The sequence below is a fragment of the Etheostoma spectabile genome, chromosome 15, assembly GCF_008692095.1.
Source record: "Etheostoma spectabile isolate EspeVRDwgs_2016 chromosome 15, UIUC_Espe_1.0, whole genome shotgun sequence".
NCBI classification, from domain to species: domain Eukaryota; kingdom Metazoa; phylum Chordata; class Actinopteri; order Perciformes; family Percidae; genus Etheostoma; species Etheostoma spectabile.
The window spans coordinates 21475570-21492181 of NC_045747.1; the positions used below are offsets into that span (position 1 = coordinate 21475570).

The window sequence follows — 16612 nt, forward strand, 5'->3', positions numbered from 1 at the left end:
AGTTCTTCTGTTTAAAACAACAAAAACGTGTTACTCTAGTGATCCTTGCCATTTAATTGTGCTTCATTGCAAATGCAAAAATCAAAGCAACTGTACCTTCAACTGGGTCCCAAGATGAAACCAGCTGATGACCCTGACCTGGGACTTTGCCGAGGAGCAGAGCCTTGGGGGGTCGTTTCATCCATCGGCTCATTCCGAAGATCGGATCAACAGTATCTTGGGGTCCTTTCCTCAACATTAAAGAGCAAGCCAGGAATGAACTAGAGTATACATACTAAACTGCTAGTCTGTACTACAGTATATCACTGCTGACTATTTTGGAATCATCTGTTGTGTTTTTTTTTCCCACCTTGCTAATGAGACCTAAAGCTTTAGGTTGCAACTTTTTGCGCAGTCATAGTCATGAAAGGCTTGGACATGTAGATGCGCGAAACGTTTTGTTGTCATACTTATTATTCCTCATGGGGAGACAGAAACTACGCACTATAGCTTATAGCGCACTTTGATGGATTACACACCATTATTGATTATACACCAAGGAGATCACTTCAAACCAGTGGCTGCCTTGAAAGTATGGATGCTTTTAAAAATCTGTAACTCTATGCAGCTTTGTTTTAAACTGTTATGTGTTTCATGTCACTATAACTTCTCTGTTGGGGTTGGTAAGCCACAATGTCTTGCTGGTGTCATTAACGTTAACACTCTGGTTTTGGTCAGATTCTGAACCAGCCGAAAACATTTGGTGTGGTGGGAACCTAAGGATTCGCTACACACTTCTCCTTGGTGTTGTCTGCCACACTGGCCTTCAGATACAAGGAGAACTCCTCATTGGTGTGCCAACATCCCTTTCCATACACTCACATGCTGAATTTCTAGTTTTGTCTATCCTATAAAGTATTCTAATGTGTCTCCCATCAGGATGGACAGTGGGAAAAAGTGTCAGAGATCTTTTCCTTCGCCCACCAGACCATTAGTGCACTTATCAAGGCGGAGCTTGGCCGAGCTGCTCTTCGACTCATCCTCAGGGTGCGCTAGCTGCAGGGGAGTTGTTTTGAGAACCACACGAGACTGTTGCTTCATGAGTATGTCACAGGTAAAAAATTTAAATAAAAAGTCACCTTTAAATATCTTGAGCTCAGCCTCACACAGTGTATTCACAGGCTACATAGTGAAAGCAGCTCATCTTTGTCCTGGATAAAACAACCAAAAGCAGGTCTGAAGTGACCAGAGTTGAGTTAAACGCTCAGCCAGTCAGTAGGACTCAGTACATAAAGAAAGATGACATATGATAACTGGAAATATTTATATTCTATCGTTTTGTGTTTAAGGAATTATTGTTAACACTTAAACATGGACCTTTAATTTAAATATTCTGTGGGATTATATTATTATTTATTTTTTTACAGCAAATTTAATTTAGGATGTTAGTTCATAGAAAAGAAGCAGCAACTTGAGTGCCTAGTTTTGACTATCTGAGACCCCAAAACTCGTTTTACAATTCACAGTCAGTTGTGCTGATTTTCTTATGATGTTTTCACTTTTTCTTCAAATATTGCACAAAACCAAACCTTGGCTCTCTCCTTTTCACATCTGTCACGTCTCATTCCTTTTCCTCTCCCTCGTTGCCTACCATGCCACCTTTTGCAATTCTTCTCTTGCTTCTCAATACATCTCCTCACCCAGGCCTCTCTGTGTACAGATGAGATAGTGACTCTAAAGCCCAGTTGTCAGCATCACATGATCATTGGTACTTTGAGCGAATGCGAGGTTTCAGCGAGGGGAAAACCATGAGCCGCTGAGGACTCAGTTGGCACTGCCCCAACTGCTGAAGAAGCCTGACCAGTGCCGAGCCGTCATATCTGCGCCCTCTCTTTTGGTCAGGTCCGGCACTGAAAAAATGGTGAAGAGTGTTGTTGGAATTGTTTTTATAACAAATGCTATTTCAACACTTATAAGCTGAAAAAATCTTTTATACCTGCAAAGGAACTAAAATGTTCGTGCGTGTCACGACCCACCCCAGTATACTCACTGTGAGTAAAGCTTTGTTGATGGTAATAATGGCACCAACACAATCGGGATGGGACCTGCAGTCAGTCAAGGAGTAACAGTTATACTAAAATGGGGACGTATAATGACACTGTAAAGTGTAGTGTCCATCTTAAGCACGCAGTAGCATTTAATTTGGACATTGATGCATTTGCCTGTGTAACGTGTCACATTAGTATTATGTTTTATTTTTGGGGCAGTTTTGTCTTTATTAGAAGAATTGACAGGAAATGGGAGGAGGAGGGTAAGCTAGTGGATGACATGTAACAAAAGGTCCCTGAGTAGGTTTGTTTGAACGGGATGTAAACATAACATGGTTACTTATTAACCCGGTTCTACCAGGACACCTCAAAATATTCTAATGAAAATGCAGACAATTGGTACAGAAGTATTTCTGTCTTTTTAGATTTTTGTCAATTATCTTCAATAATTATACTATATACTATTTAATTCTTGAGTTTGCTAGTCATTGTTCCGACACTTTTGATTCACTTGATCAGTTTCCATGCTGTCATTGTAAGTACTGATGTTGCATTATTAGTACGCGATGGTAAGGGGTGATGGAGTGTCAAAGAAAGCCCTGAAGATTGCCAACCAGTGTAGGACCCATCGCGCAAGTCCAGCTTTTCATTGAAATCCTCAACAGATACATCTGCTTCTATGGAGAGAAAACGATGCGGTTAGGACACCCAAATGTCAACATGTTAAGACACCTGTCCAATGTTCCAAGCTGTGTTGTTAGCAACTGTCAGTTAAATGCCGTTAAGTACCCAGGTAGGGTGTTTCTCTGCAGTAACTGGTGTTGAGAAATGTCAGGTAACAGAACCTGATTTGTTTTCAGTTTTGGCATTCTGATGGTTTAAATGAGCAGTGCACATAAGTCCTCCAACATCTCTTGCTTTTAACCTTCAAAACAAAAAGACAGAGTCACTTCCAATGGATGTGAATGCAGTCCTAAAAACTATGTATATATTACACTACAAACAGGAACTCTTAAACGTCCTCATTTCCACTGTACAGGTGACTGTCCAGGTATTAAACCAGCTCATTCAGAAGATCAGAGAAGACCTTCCCAACCTGGAGGCGAGTGAGGAAACTGAGCAGATCACACAACACTTCCACAACCACTGGACATCTTCGCCTGCAGAGGGAGTGTCCCCGAGTCTGAGGGCCCCCGCTATGAGGGCCTGGTCCTTAAAACTACGCAGGTTGGAAGGATTTGAAGTATCCATAGATGTGTTCCATATATAAATTTACGACAGCGCACACCTCACAATAAATCACAAAAATGCCATTATAGGCGGGAATACAAATAAATCAAGTAGAGCTAAAGTACTCACTCTCATTTTATTATCATTTTTCTGCTCATTTCCTCTTCACCGTCCCTACTAGCAGAACGGTTTCTGCAACAGGATAGGAAAATGTTACATTTTGAGAGCAGTGTGCCAGCAACACTGCACTAGCTTAACCGTGCACTTGTAGCAAGTTGTAGGCAACATTCCTTTATGAATTTCTGCTGTAATTGTGCTTTAACCGTATCAGATGTGCGATAGTAGATTACATAGCTACTTGTAGGTGTACTGTGAGTCAATCAACCCCTTCACTTGTTCACATCTTTCCATATCGAGAAGTGAATGTATTGGCGTGAGTGTATAACGGCTACAGGATCTAGTATGGTGTATTGCATACAATAACCCCTGAATAACCTGCCTGTTCCTTAGGATGGTTTGTACCATGTTATTAAACTGGTCGGACAACCAAACTGAAGACCATCTAAATGGAAGCACGTGCCAACTATGGCCCCACAGGAAACAGTGCAAACCATGTGGTTCCATTAAAACTGATGTTTTTGAACAGCGCGTCTTTATCATTCTGGCGGGTCATTAAATTGTGCAGCATTTTGATGATCCAGTTCTGCTGTCCAGCTGGGAGAAATACAATTACCCTTACAAATCTCGGGGTTCATAGGTTGTAAAATGTCATATTTTTACAAGATCCTCTCATGCTTAAGCAGTGCTTCTCTTATATCAACTATGGACTCCATATTTTGTATTGATTTTGTCCAGAACTGGAGATGTGTTTGGCATGCTTTAGTGTGCTTGTACTACAAGGCCTGGTTTTCAGTTTACTCTACATGGATCGCACCAATTACAATGTTCATAACTATTTCCAATTTGTTGATCAATTAAATTTTTGTGCTTGGCAACACGTTGTTTGGGGTTAGTCTCCTGGGGGGGTGCAGAGATTCCTCAGGATTGTCGCAAGTTGACAAGTTCCCATACTGAGAACCTACTGTGTGTGCTGCAGCTTCTGAGAGTGTCTGCTGATTTCTCTTCTTAGCTATGTTGATGTGTTGGAGAGGGAATTGACCAGTTCTCTCCCTTTTAAATCTGTGTGGAACCCTCTTGTAAATCAGATACAGAAAAAGCAATTCTCATTGTCATTGCTTGAAATAAAATAATTAACAATACATATTGCATTGTTTTACACACAGCATTGAATAAGTTACATTGTATTTTATATTACAGTAAGGACCATAATGTTCTAACAATCTGGTTAACATGTGTTAGTCTCTCATGGTTTTTTTTTCCTGAAAAAGCCAAAGCAATTTATGATTATTAAAAGCAAATAAAGGCCTATCATTAAATGTTTAACTTTTATCCAGTTTCATGTTGGGTATGTGTACCAAATTCAAGCTATACTTTCACATCTCATTTGTTGGAGGGTTGCAGGGCGGTTGGATGGATCATAGCTGACATTGGGGAGAGGTTGGACAGTCAACGGGCATTTACGGCATAACGTGAAATAATTAAATCTATGAAATTTCTCATTTACAAAACGATAACAGAAATGGAAATCATATCAAAACGTTGTTTAGCAATCTATGATTGTTTGGTTGCTAACGTTAGATCAAACGCCATTCAACTGACAGCCTTTGTTGGTGTTTGATGCAAAATTGGTAGCCAGCAGTGAATGAACTACGTTAAGTAGGTCAATTTTTACTGTATAACATTACACAAGTCTTCTTGCTTGCAAAAGAGACACATGCGCAACTCAAATCGGCACTTTATTGCATCGGGGGAGTGACAAACTGGATGAGCCCATCTACTTAGAAGCTGTTTCATAGTTGGCAAGTCGCTATTATAGCGACTTTGGGCTTTGTTTTGTAAAGTCGCTTACAATATGGTAGTTGCGGGTGCGTTTTTTTGGGCTTGTTGCTAAAGTGTAGTTGCTTATTGGGCTTGTTCCCAGCCATAAGCAGTTATTTAAACGTAGGGTTTGTCTTGCCTTTACCTTTATCCCTCCCCTTTCCCATACACAAGAGACGGCGAGTTTTTTCGTACTTCTAATTGCTCTGGCCAGAGGCAATGAGTAGGCTACCAGCAATCAGAAGCAGAGCAGGGCAATCTGTTTTTTTTTTCGGTTAGAAATGAAAAAAAAATGAAATGAAATACGCGTGGAGTCTCGAGTCTCGCGACCAATGAAGACGAAATGAGATTTTATTTAGCCTTCTCTCTAAGTGAAGCTCCCTGTGGTGCAATTTTGATGTTAGCAGCCATACCCACAACAAGATGTTTAGGGAACGTAGCTTTTGGTTCTCTAAAGGTTAGTTTGAACCTAAACCAAAACTAACGTTCCGTCAGCGTTCATGTTGTGACTGCCATTCATTTGTCGTCACTTTGACAGCGAATACTGTCTATGGTCGTGATGGACTGTAGTTAGGAGAGTTTTGGAGCATGCCGGGACAAAATCGGGCAAATACGGCAAAAATAAACAAGACTGGAGAAAGAAAAAGGACTGAAGGATAGGATTCAACCCGCCGGGACGACTCAAAAGCACTGTGCAGGTTTGTAAGTGCGAAAATTGTTGCACCATGCAGACCTCGTACAGCATTGCTAGCACCAGAAAAACATTTAAAAAATGCGCACCGTCTCTCAATGAGGGCTCCGGACATTGGGTTCACCGTCTCCAAACAGAACGAGCTCAAGACAGAGAGCTGAGCTGAAGGTAGCCATCTACAGTGGCCTTGACGAAAGTATTCGGCCCCTTGAATTTTTAACCTTTGACATCTAGGATATTTCAAACTATTTTAGCGAATAAACTGAAAGTGTGCGTGCAAAAATATTCGGCCCCTTACTTTCAGTGCCGCAAACTCACTCCAGAAGTTCAGCGCGGATCTCTGAACGATCAATGTTGTCCTAATGACTGATGGGATAAATAGAATCCACCTGTGTGTGATCAAGTTCTCTGTATAAATGCACCTGCTCTATGATAGTCCAGGTTCTTTGAAAGTGCAGAGAGCATCTGAAGACCAAGGAACACACAGGCAGTCCGTAATACTGTGTGGAGAAGTTTTAAAGCCGGATTTGGATCACAAAAACATTTCCCAAGCTTTAAACATCCCAAGGAGCACTGTGCAAGCGATCTTTTGAAATGGAAGGAGTATCAGACCCGAAATTACCAAGACCTGGCCGTCCTGTAAACTTTCAGCTCAGACAAGGGGGACCTGATAGAGATGCACCAAGGGCTCGATCCTCTGGATGAACTGCAGAGAACTACAGCTGAGGTGGGACAGTCTGTCCATAGACAACAATCAGTCGTCACTGCACAATCTGGCTCATGGAAGAGTGGCAAGAAGAAAGCCATTTCTCAAAGATACCATAAAAAGTCTCGTCTAAAGTTTGCACAAGCCACCTGAGACACCAAACATGTGGAAGAAGTGTCGTCTGGTCAGATGAAACCAAAATCTAACTTTTTGGCAGCAATGCAAAACAATATGTTTGGCGTAAAAGCAACACAGCTCATCACCACTCAACACCCACCCCACTGTCAACGTGGTGGCAGCATCATGGTTTGGGCCTGCTTTCTTCAGCAGGACAGGGAAGATGGGTTAAAATTGAGGGGAGAGGATACAGGCCAAATACAGGACCATTTGGATGAAAACCTGTTGGAGTCTGCAAAAGACCTGAAACTGGTGAAGGAGATTTATCTTCCAACAAGACAATGATCCCAAACATACGGCAAATTACAAAGGAATGGTTACAACGTAAACGATTCAGGTGTTAGAATGTCCAAGTCAAAGTCCAGACCTGAATCAATCGAGAATCTGTGGAAAGAACTGAAAACTGCTGTTCACAAACGCTCTTCATCCAACCTCACTGAGCTCCAGCTGTTTTGTAGGAAAGAATGGGCAAGAACTTCGTCTCTCGATGTGCAGAATGATAGACATACCCCAAGCAACTTAAGCGTAATCGACAGCAAAAGGTGGCTCTACAAAGTATTAAGCAAGGGGCCGAATATTTGCACGCACCACTTTTCAGTTTTTTATTTGCTAAAAAAGGTTAAAATATCCAATAGATTTCGTTCCACTCACAATGTGTCCACTGTGGTGTGATTCTTACAAAAATAAAATTTTTCTATCTTTGTTTGAAGCTGAAATGTGTCAAAGGTTGAAAAGTTCAAGGGGGGCCCGAATACTTTCGCAAGGCACTGTATGTAGCTTGTCACACATCCATGTAATCATCGACACCTGAGAGTTAATTTGCTAACTTGACAAAGACATCAAATGCACCAGACAAAAATGCACGCATTGATAACCATGCCATTGCTCGTGTATGTTTACAGAATTAAGAGGGATTGGAGGTGCTGCATACTCCCTTGGTATTGATGAAAGCACAGACATACATCTGTCAAGCAAATGGTGTGGTATCCGCCTACTTCAGTATGAAATGAACAAAGTGTGTCCACCTTTTGGTTGAATATAACTTGGAAGGTGATGACACAGCAGGCTATTGCTCCACTCTGACCCCGTTTTTCTACAGAGTATTAAATGGACATTAAAAAAGTGCATTGGATTAGTACAGATGGATGTAGTGTCATGGTAGGAAGAGGAATTCAGTGTACACCACCTTCTCCAGAAAAAACCCAAATCTCCTACTCCTGCTCAGTGCGTATGCATTCCATACAGCTGTGTGTGAGCAGGCAGTGGAGACCCTCCCACGCAACCTTGAGTACTTGGTCTCTCATTCTCACAACGTGTTTTCCCACAGCGTGAGCATGCAAAGATCTACAGCCTCATCAGACCTGGTGAAATCCCTTTGAAAGCTTTACAGATGTCAGGTACACGTGGCTTTCCATCCATGATTGTTGTTTCGCATACTAATCAGTGGGATGAACTGAAGCTTCACTTTCAGCTAACGAAAGAACCCAGAGATGTTATGATGCTGAAATCCTGCACCAGATGTACAGTGACCCTGTAACAAACTGTACCTGCTGTTTTTAATGTTCTTTTTACAATAATTCGACAGGATCAACAAGCTGTTCCAGCAGGACAGGAGCATCCATTCAAAATGTTGCAGTTGACATAACAGACCCTTGTGTTTTGTTACTGTGGGTGCAGGCAATGATGGGGTCACCTCATGATGGCATTGGCTGAGGCACAGAAGGAGAGCACGGCTGCTGAGAGAAATATAAAGAGCAGTGCCGTGACTTCTTGGGGAAGCGGGCAGACAAGTGCAACAGAGACTCCAGCTAAATCCAGATATGGAAATCTATGGCTGTGTCAGGCCGACTGTCATCCTGTCACAAACAAAACCAAGCTCAGCTCAGTATCTCAATGCTGAAGCTCCTACTCTGGTGATCTTGCAGCTCTTGAAACACAGTATCAGGCTGTTGCATATCACCATGGAACAAACAGGAAGACAGCCAGCAGAGGCCTTTTGGGTTGAAGTGCTCAATACAAAGACAGCAGTGGAGACCCACTTACACAAAAATCTGCCCTCTTTTCTCTGTCATTGCTTGCAATGCTTTGAGTATGCTGACGTAGAAACGGTGTTCTCACAGATGAGCTGGTCAATCCAAATGAGGAACAGAATGGGACAAGAAAATGCAGCAGCATACTCACATAAAATACGGACTGAGAAGACAAGGCATGCTGCGAGGACTTTGCCCCAACCAAGAGATGTTCCAGGCTTCAATAGTCACACTTTACTCTGAGTGGAGCATCAGAGAGCAGGGAGTGGATGTAGATGAGACAGTGAAAGATCGGATTTTAAGTAAGGTAAGTACTCTTACTTTATCTTTTATTAGCCAGGATGTGATGCTAAGAAGAAAGTTGTTTTGATGAATGTGATAATCCTCCAAAGTACGTACTATTAATGGGATTTAGGGTATCCTAGGATCCATCTCCAGTGTTATAGCTGAATATAATTTGACCGTTCCCTCATTAGAAAACCGTAACTTTTCCTTATGCGCACAAGTTTGGCCTCTACCATGAGGAGACAGCAGTGGAGGTATGAAGATACACGTGAGGAATTCCCCAAGACATCTACAGAGAGTGAACGCTGTACCTGTCCAGTGGCAGCTTAAGCTCAATGCCACTTTGACATTTGACGGGATTGGCCCTCTTTGGGTCACCACACCTCCTCAAAGAGATAGTTACATTCTTATTTCAAGTTTTTGTTATGTTTGTTCTCATTATATATGGTTTATTATATTTGTGTTGAATGTAGCCATCACAACGTTTGGATGTAGAACTAAAAAATGTTGAATGTCAGGATATTTAAGATAATTTCACATATTTTCAATCAAATTGGTTAATCATTGGTAATTTGCACCTTGGTACCTGAAGAACTTGAAAAGTAATGGTGGTGTTTCTATATGTACAGTGCTGAGAAAGTTTACACACCCATGCTAAAGTGATTAAAAAGAGGAATAAAAAATGATCTTTTGGAATGGATCTTAATGCCTAATTAAAAAAATGTAGTAAAATCCAACCTTTTAAGGACACTAATTCCTTTGTGAATGATAATGTATGTGTTAAAATAAATGATCCATGAATAACTGGCCTTTAAAAAAAAAGGGCCTCTATGGAAATTAACATGGGGTGTGTCTACTTATGCCCTGTATTTTAAGGAAGAAATTATTTATTCTGAAATATATTCACAGCAATAATTGGTGTCCTAAAAATTGGTTTCATAACTTTTGTTTGAATAAAGGCATTAAGATCAATTTCCAATGTTTTTTATCCCTCTTTAATCAACTTAGCATGGGTGTGTAAACTTTCTCAAGCCACTGTATGATGTATGTATATATCATGTTTCTGGGGTTATAGTATTTTAAAAATGGAATCTTCTGCGTCCCTGAAATAACAAATAAATTGTGATTCAGGATGATATTTATTGGTGTGTCAGCAATTTTAATTAACTGAGGTTTACTGTGGTCTATATGTACTAGTCAGCATCTCTATATTGATATCCCATCAGTTTTCTAGCGTAAATAATGTAAAAGGGGGTTTAACTCCCTCTATGTGGTCTTGTCCTGAAGCTCAGGGGAGAAAAACAATTACTGTGTGTCAGTTTACCAATCTGTTCACATGGATTAAAGGACAATCTGTACCACGTTTTACAATCAGTGGGGACGGATTGTAAAACTGTGCACACAGTTTATTTATTCTTTCCCGGATCCTAGGGGGGCTCGTAGAAAAAGTTGCTTGTTTGGGCTGTGTTTTCACAGGCCTGGTGCTTATTTGTTTCGTGAGATCGGCAAAAACTGGTGTCGAGTAGGTACGTTATTGCCGAGCCCCAGCACAAAAGTTTTCTTTTGGTGGAAAACTAAAAATACTATATCATACTTGCGGACGGTGGTCAACAAGCTCCGTTTGCTGAAGATCTCCCTCTTCGTGTCAAGGAGCCAGACTTAAATTGTGGCCTTTGGTGAGTAGGGAAAAGCCTGCTTACTTTGTGGGCCCGAGCCTTTTTCAAGGGAAGGAAATCAACTGAATTACGGTCTAATGACGTGACTCAATCACCTGAATGATATTATTATTACTATGTATTATTATACTTTATTAATCCCACAAGGGGGAAATACTTCACTTTGTATTACACACATTACACAGCCTGAATTACACCACGCTCAGATACACATGCACTAATGAGATTTTTAGAGTGAGGGGAATGCCCATGGAAAGGCGCCCTGAGCAGTTGGGGGTTCAGCCTTGCTCAAGAGCACCTTGCAGGACCAGGAGGTGAACTGGCAGATGTTCCTCTACTTGTGTCCATATTCTTCAATAAAATTTGAATAAAAAAAAAAAGCGTTTTTCCGAGATAGATGAGCGTTACTGCGCAGCCTCCAATGAGCTTGACAACGTAGATGTGATGTGAGCAACCTGTCTGAAAGTCTTATGGTAGCTGTGGTACTAAACATATGTCCTTTGATTTGATGAGGAATAAGAAAGTGGAGGTCCAATTGAGAATTAACAAAGGTTATCACAAAATGATGAACATGCAGTGACAGTGGTTGACCACGCGCCCCACTTCAGAACACATCAAAAAAGCACTGAACATTTGTAAATCAACACATACAGCTAGTTCCCTGCACTTGGGGTGGTTCTTTTTCACCTGGTTTTTGAACCCCCTAACATTGGTCCGCCGTTGGATGGCAAAAGCCGAGGCATCTCAGTGGCTGTCCTCGCTGCCTGAGAAAGTCTGGGCACCTCCAACATGCAGCTTGGGGTTATCCAAACAAGATCAAAGGTTCTATCATGTGAGTGAGAAATTAACAAAAATACAGTTAATAACATTCTTATTATTTGCCTAGTCTGAACCCCCAGGGGGCGGAGACAGAAGGTTGCTTACTTTTGAAGGCAAAAGCTTTTTTCATTATGTAAAGACGAGATTGACCTGATCAACAACTTTTAGAAGGTTGGGTTTGGTAAGCAGTGGAATGCTAATTTGGCGTTCGTATTGGATCAACTTGTATTGTAGCTCAATGTTTTCATATTTTAAAACATTGTTTAACTTTTTATAACTAACAAGGATGTAAACACCAAGTATAAACACAGCCCATGAATTTGCCTTTCATGTAGAACGGTCACAGTCACAAAAATCCACAAAAAGCACCTACTTTCTGCACCAGTTGGAGGTGGGACCTATCTCATCTTAGGCAGCAAAGAAGCCACTGAGATGTGCTCAACATGTACCATACAACAATGACCAATGAGAATGAGTTTTAAAAGTAGCACCTGGGAAAGGAACCCCCCAGGTGCTGGGAATATATGTGTGATTTAGAAATGTTCAGGGCTGTTGTATTTGCTCTGAAGAGGAACATGTCGTTCGACCACTGTCACTCTGTTGTTTTGTGTCTATTGTCTTTTCTCTATCACTGTTAATCACGTTAAACCTTTAGTTAATTCTTCATTGACAACCAAAGCCTCTCTCTTCACCCATCAATCAAAGAACATGTTGTTAGTTTTCTAACAGTAGTTTGAATGCACATAATTGTTGTAAAGTAAAAGTTTACTGTGAAAATAGATAGTGTAGGTTAGCTCCAAGATGACACTCCACTCGCTTCGTCTTGCTTTGGGCCATATCTGAGGTTTTTTCCAGACACACAAACAAGATCTCTCCTCTCATGCACACGAGGGAGGGAAGCATTCAAAATACTACCAGGTACTGAACTGCTACTATTCTACCGCTTAATGCAATAGGTGAAGTATCCCTTTAAGCTGAGTTCTGCTGCTCATTTGCATGCACCTCTAGGTTGAACCCACAGCTAATGCCCTGAACCCTATGAAGAATTCTACATTATTTCATAGTCAAGTAACGTCATAGATGAATAACATAGTGAACTAGTAAAAGTATGTTACCTGCGATTTATTGAAGGCCGTTTTTGGAGCCAGCGTGGTAAATGACAGAGACACTACAACCATTCAGTGTCAGGGAGTACCACAAAAACTTTGTGAAATGCATACAGCTACTCCGATTTCTGCCTAATAACTGATGACAAAGGAATTAAAGAGATTGTAGAGGTAGAGATGGGTATAAAAGATCTCTTTTTTCAAGTAAAGACTGAGACAGTATGTTTGCATAAATAACTGAAGTACCTGTGAGTTTGTAGAGCCTTTTCATACATGGCAAGCGGTGCTCCCAATCACACTTCACAACATCATGTATTGCACCGCTTTGTGGTTGGCATACTAAATTTAACATACAGTTAAATGTTTGTTTTCCTCAGCTGAGATTCTGTACTGGCTCTTAGAGAATATCGTCAAGAACAATACTTGTTAAAACAGGGCTTGTGCCTAAACAGTCCGTGAGCAAAAAAACGACAATGACGGTCTATCTTGCCTTCTGTGACTGCACCCATCTGTCACTCACGCAGAATGCCCTTAGTTCTAACCTTACCTACACCCAAAGCTGTCATAAAGGTCATCAAAAATTAAGTTGGACATTTTACTCTGGGGGTGTCTTGACTGCTGTGATTATCAATCCTTTGTTGGTAGCCTGTCTAACACCACGCATTCATGGTTGTTGAAATGAGACAGCAGGTCTTGGCTGTACCAGAACCAGAATGCTGACGCTGAATTTTAACCCAGTCTGTCCAACACTTCACTAGATTATTTGTCGTCCTTGTCTCCTGTATAGAAGCTGAAGGCCCACAAAACAAAATAAACACCTAAAAAGGGATGGAGTTAACAACATAACACAAAGCTGAGTTTCCACCACGAGTCACTTTATTGGCCAATAAGTGTGTAAAAAACAAGAATTTAATGTACAGGAACCTAAGAAAAGGTTAAGAAGGCTCAACCATACAATAACAAATAGGCAAGCCCCCAGCTGAAAGCACACATCCAGAAACAACCAGGAACACTCCAGCAGTCATACAGAAATACATGTTGTTGCTGATTTAGCTATAAGATCTAAACATGTTTTTTGTTACTCTGCATAATCTCTTGCCTACACTCCAGTCCAGGTGGTGGCAGTAATGCACATCTAAGATCTACCACTAATAAGAAGAAAAGATTTTCTAATTTAAGGGTGAGTTTATGAACGGGGAGGCTGGTGAGGAGAGTGAAGAGACATAATGGGAAACTTCCAGTGAAGAAAGTTTAGGCCTGTATCAAGATTAAAGTTAGGGCACACAGGTTTAAATAATACAATGAACTTCTTAGGGAACATCCTAAAGGAGTATGTGAATGGGTTTGGATTAACGGTTGAACATGTTAAATGTTGCTGCCAGAAGTAAAAAATACAGAGGAAAACTAACCCTCTGACTGAATAAATTCTCTAATGAGACAAGGACCCTAAGAAGAAAGCCCATCAGTCCTGGCTGACACATGTACACCCCTGACAGTAGGGTGACAGCAGTCCCAGTATCGGGCCAGTCCCCAATTTTGGCGACCTGTCCCCGCTGATCTGTCCCGGAAACGTCCCCGGTTTCAGGTGGACTGACAGACCCGAATTGGAATGAAAGAAAGAAAAAACTGACAAAACGTAGCCGATAATCGACACCACATCCACGCGGCCCAGGCCGCCGAGAGCAGTGCTCAGAGAGGTTCTAGAAGCAGTGTTTACGATGCTGAAATCACTGATTATTTACATGGGTCTGGTGCGTTTAGCGAACGACAATTTCGCGGACTTTTAGTTTTTAAACAGGATCTTAATCTTTAACAGAAAGGTCGACCTCCTTAGAAATCTTTCATAATGTTGTCAGACACTTAGAATATTAACTGAGTCTGTTAGCAGCAAACAAGAACTTTATGAACGTAAATACAAGCTGGACAATTATCCCATTTACCCACGCTGCGCTTGTTTCTCTGCTGCCGACTGGAGCGATCTATTAATACTGCATCAATGTCAAAGGAAATATGTTTCAATAGTTTTTGTGTATGATTCTCAATGAGCTGGTTGCAGAAACAAGCCTTGAGCAGTGTAAGCTAAAGCTGCAGTGTTCAGTAAACATTAAACATTATGAAATATTGAGACTTTCTTCTTGAGAGAAAGTCTCAATACTTTTTAATCTTAATATTGGGACTTTTTATCTTGAAATATGGGACTTTTGTATCTTGAAATATTAGGACTTTTATACTTGAAATATTAGGCTTTTATCTTGCAATATTAGGACTTTTTATCTGAATATTAGACTTTTATCTTGATATTGGGACTTTTTATGTTGAAATGTTAGGATTTTATCTTGAAATATTAGGAATTTTATCTTGAAGTATTAGGACTTTTTATCTTGAAATATTAGACTTTTTATCTTGAAGTATTAGGATGGATTTATCTTGAAACATCCCTCTGAGGTGTAGTTGAGTGGAGTAGAAGTAGCGCAGGGGTGGGTCTAGGATCAACCTTCGGGGGGGGTCAGCCCCTAATGAGAACAGCTCTAGGTCTAGTGTCCCGTTTTAGTTTTTGTAAATACACTTCTGAGCTAAAATGTCCCCGGATCTGGCTGAGAAATCTGGTCAGCTTACTAAATCTTGCACTGTTGCTGCTGTGTACGACGTTTCTGCTTTGTTGCATTGTATGTTTTGGTAATCATGTTAAAATGCTTTCGTTTATGTTAGAATAAAGATATCCATTTTCGGTCTTTTTTGTTAGGTAGTACAGTACATAAATAAAGCCAAAATAATCAAATCCTTAGTCCAGGTAGATCGGCAGCCATCTTGCAACGCATTAGCCAGGTATCGTCAAGCTGAGTGAAGGATACAGCAAGGGACGTAATGTGTGGCTACACAGCCAGTACTGGCTTTACAAATAACACTATGCATTTCTGTGGATGCTGTGTCTCCCCATTAAAAGTATCTGGGGTACAATGCAGAATCTTGTCCGTACAATGTTTACAACTGACTGACATGTAAATATTTTGCAATCAGTACAAATTGTATGATCTGTTTATCAGAGATCCGGATGGGACATTTGAGGAGGGAAGATGGATAGCTGCCTCAGCCTCTACAGGGCTCCATGTCCCTCCCTCTGCTCCAATCACAGCAAGCCATTGCCCAACAGCAGCTGGGCCAAATATACCAGTTAAAAAATATGGCCGTGTAAGGTACACCTATTGCAGCTATAGCCTACTATATGTAAATAAATATTTTCTCTGTATGGAACTGCTTCTTTCTTCTTTTTTTGCACTACGGATCCACAAATGTTCTTTAACATAGTTCCTACGCCAAAGCGTGGACCGTTGTCGCGCTGATACACTTCCAGCATCGAGACCAGAAGCATGAAGCAAGTGTCCAAAAAGAGGCAGCGCCGACGCCCAGGAGGTTCATGGCATTCTTCAAGCGATGGTAAGACTTTATTATAGACTACATTTTTTTACATATTCAAATCACAGATTTTGCAAAGGGTACACACTAATGCGTCTGTATTACAGCATGAATCTGTTGCACGACCAGATAAACTTCCAGGACGGAGCGTGCGTCTGGAAGCCCTGTCTGTAAGTTTAAAATGTATGCATGCTATAGAAACCAGTCGTATTTCTTCAACATGAACCACTGACAGTCAACATGTGCATACATGTGATGGTTCTGATGTTTTCTTTTCTGTCTTTTTTCCACTCAGCAGAGATACTTCCTACACCACCTGCATGTAAGTTTTTTATATATATTTGTCTAATATAAAAGAATAGGTTCATATTTTAATGGCATGTGCAGGCAACCTATCAACTTCATCTTATATAAAAATCTCTATCTAATTATTTATTATGTTCACACGCCATGCAGGAAACCTGCTGGTTGCCAGAGCAGGATGAGTCTGTAGTGACCCTCCACGGATGCCAC

General features: G+C 40.9%; 2 long non-coding RNA genes and 1 pseudogene across 2 annotated transcripts; all 3 read left to right on the plus strand.

The window, feature by feature from the left end:
* LOC116703251 (vacuolar protein sorting-associated protein 35-like) overlaps window positions 1-16612 on the plus strand; it is a 56791-nt pseudogene that overhangs the window by 4620 nt on the left and 35559 nt on the right.
* On the plus strand, window positions 2660-3147 carry LOC116702784 (uncharacterized). The gene is made up of 2 exons (XR_004335253.1): window positions 2660-2725; window positions 3067-3147. It is a non-coding gene; the product is annotated as an uncharacterized LOC116702784 (long non-coding RNA).
* Window positions 13789-16286, plus strand: LOC116702785 (uncharacterized). The gene is made up of 3 exons (XR_004335254.1): window positions 13789-13800; window positions 14390-14394; window positions 16229-16286. It is a non-coding gene; the product is annotated as an uncharacterized LOC116702785 (long non-coding RNA).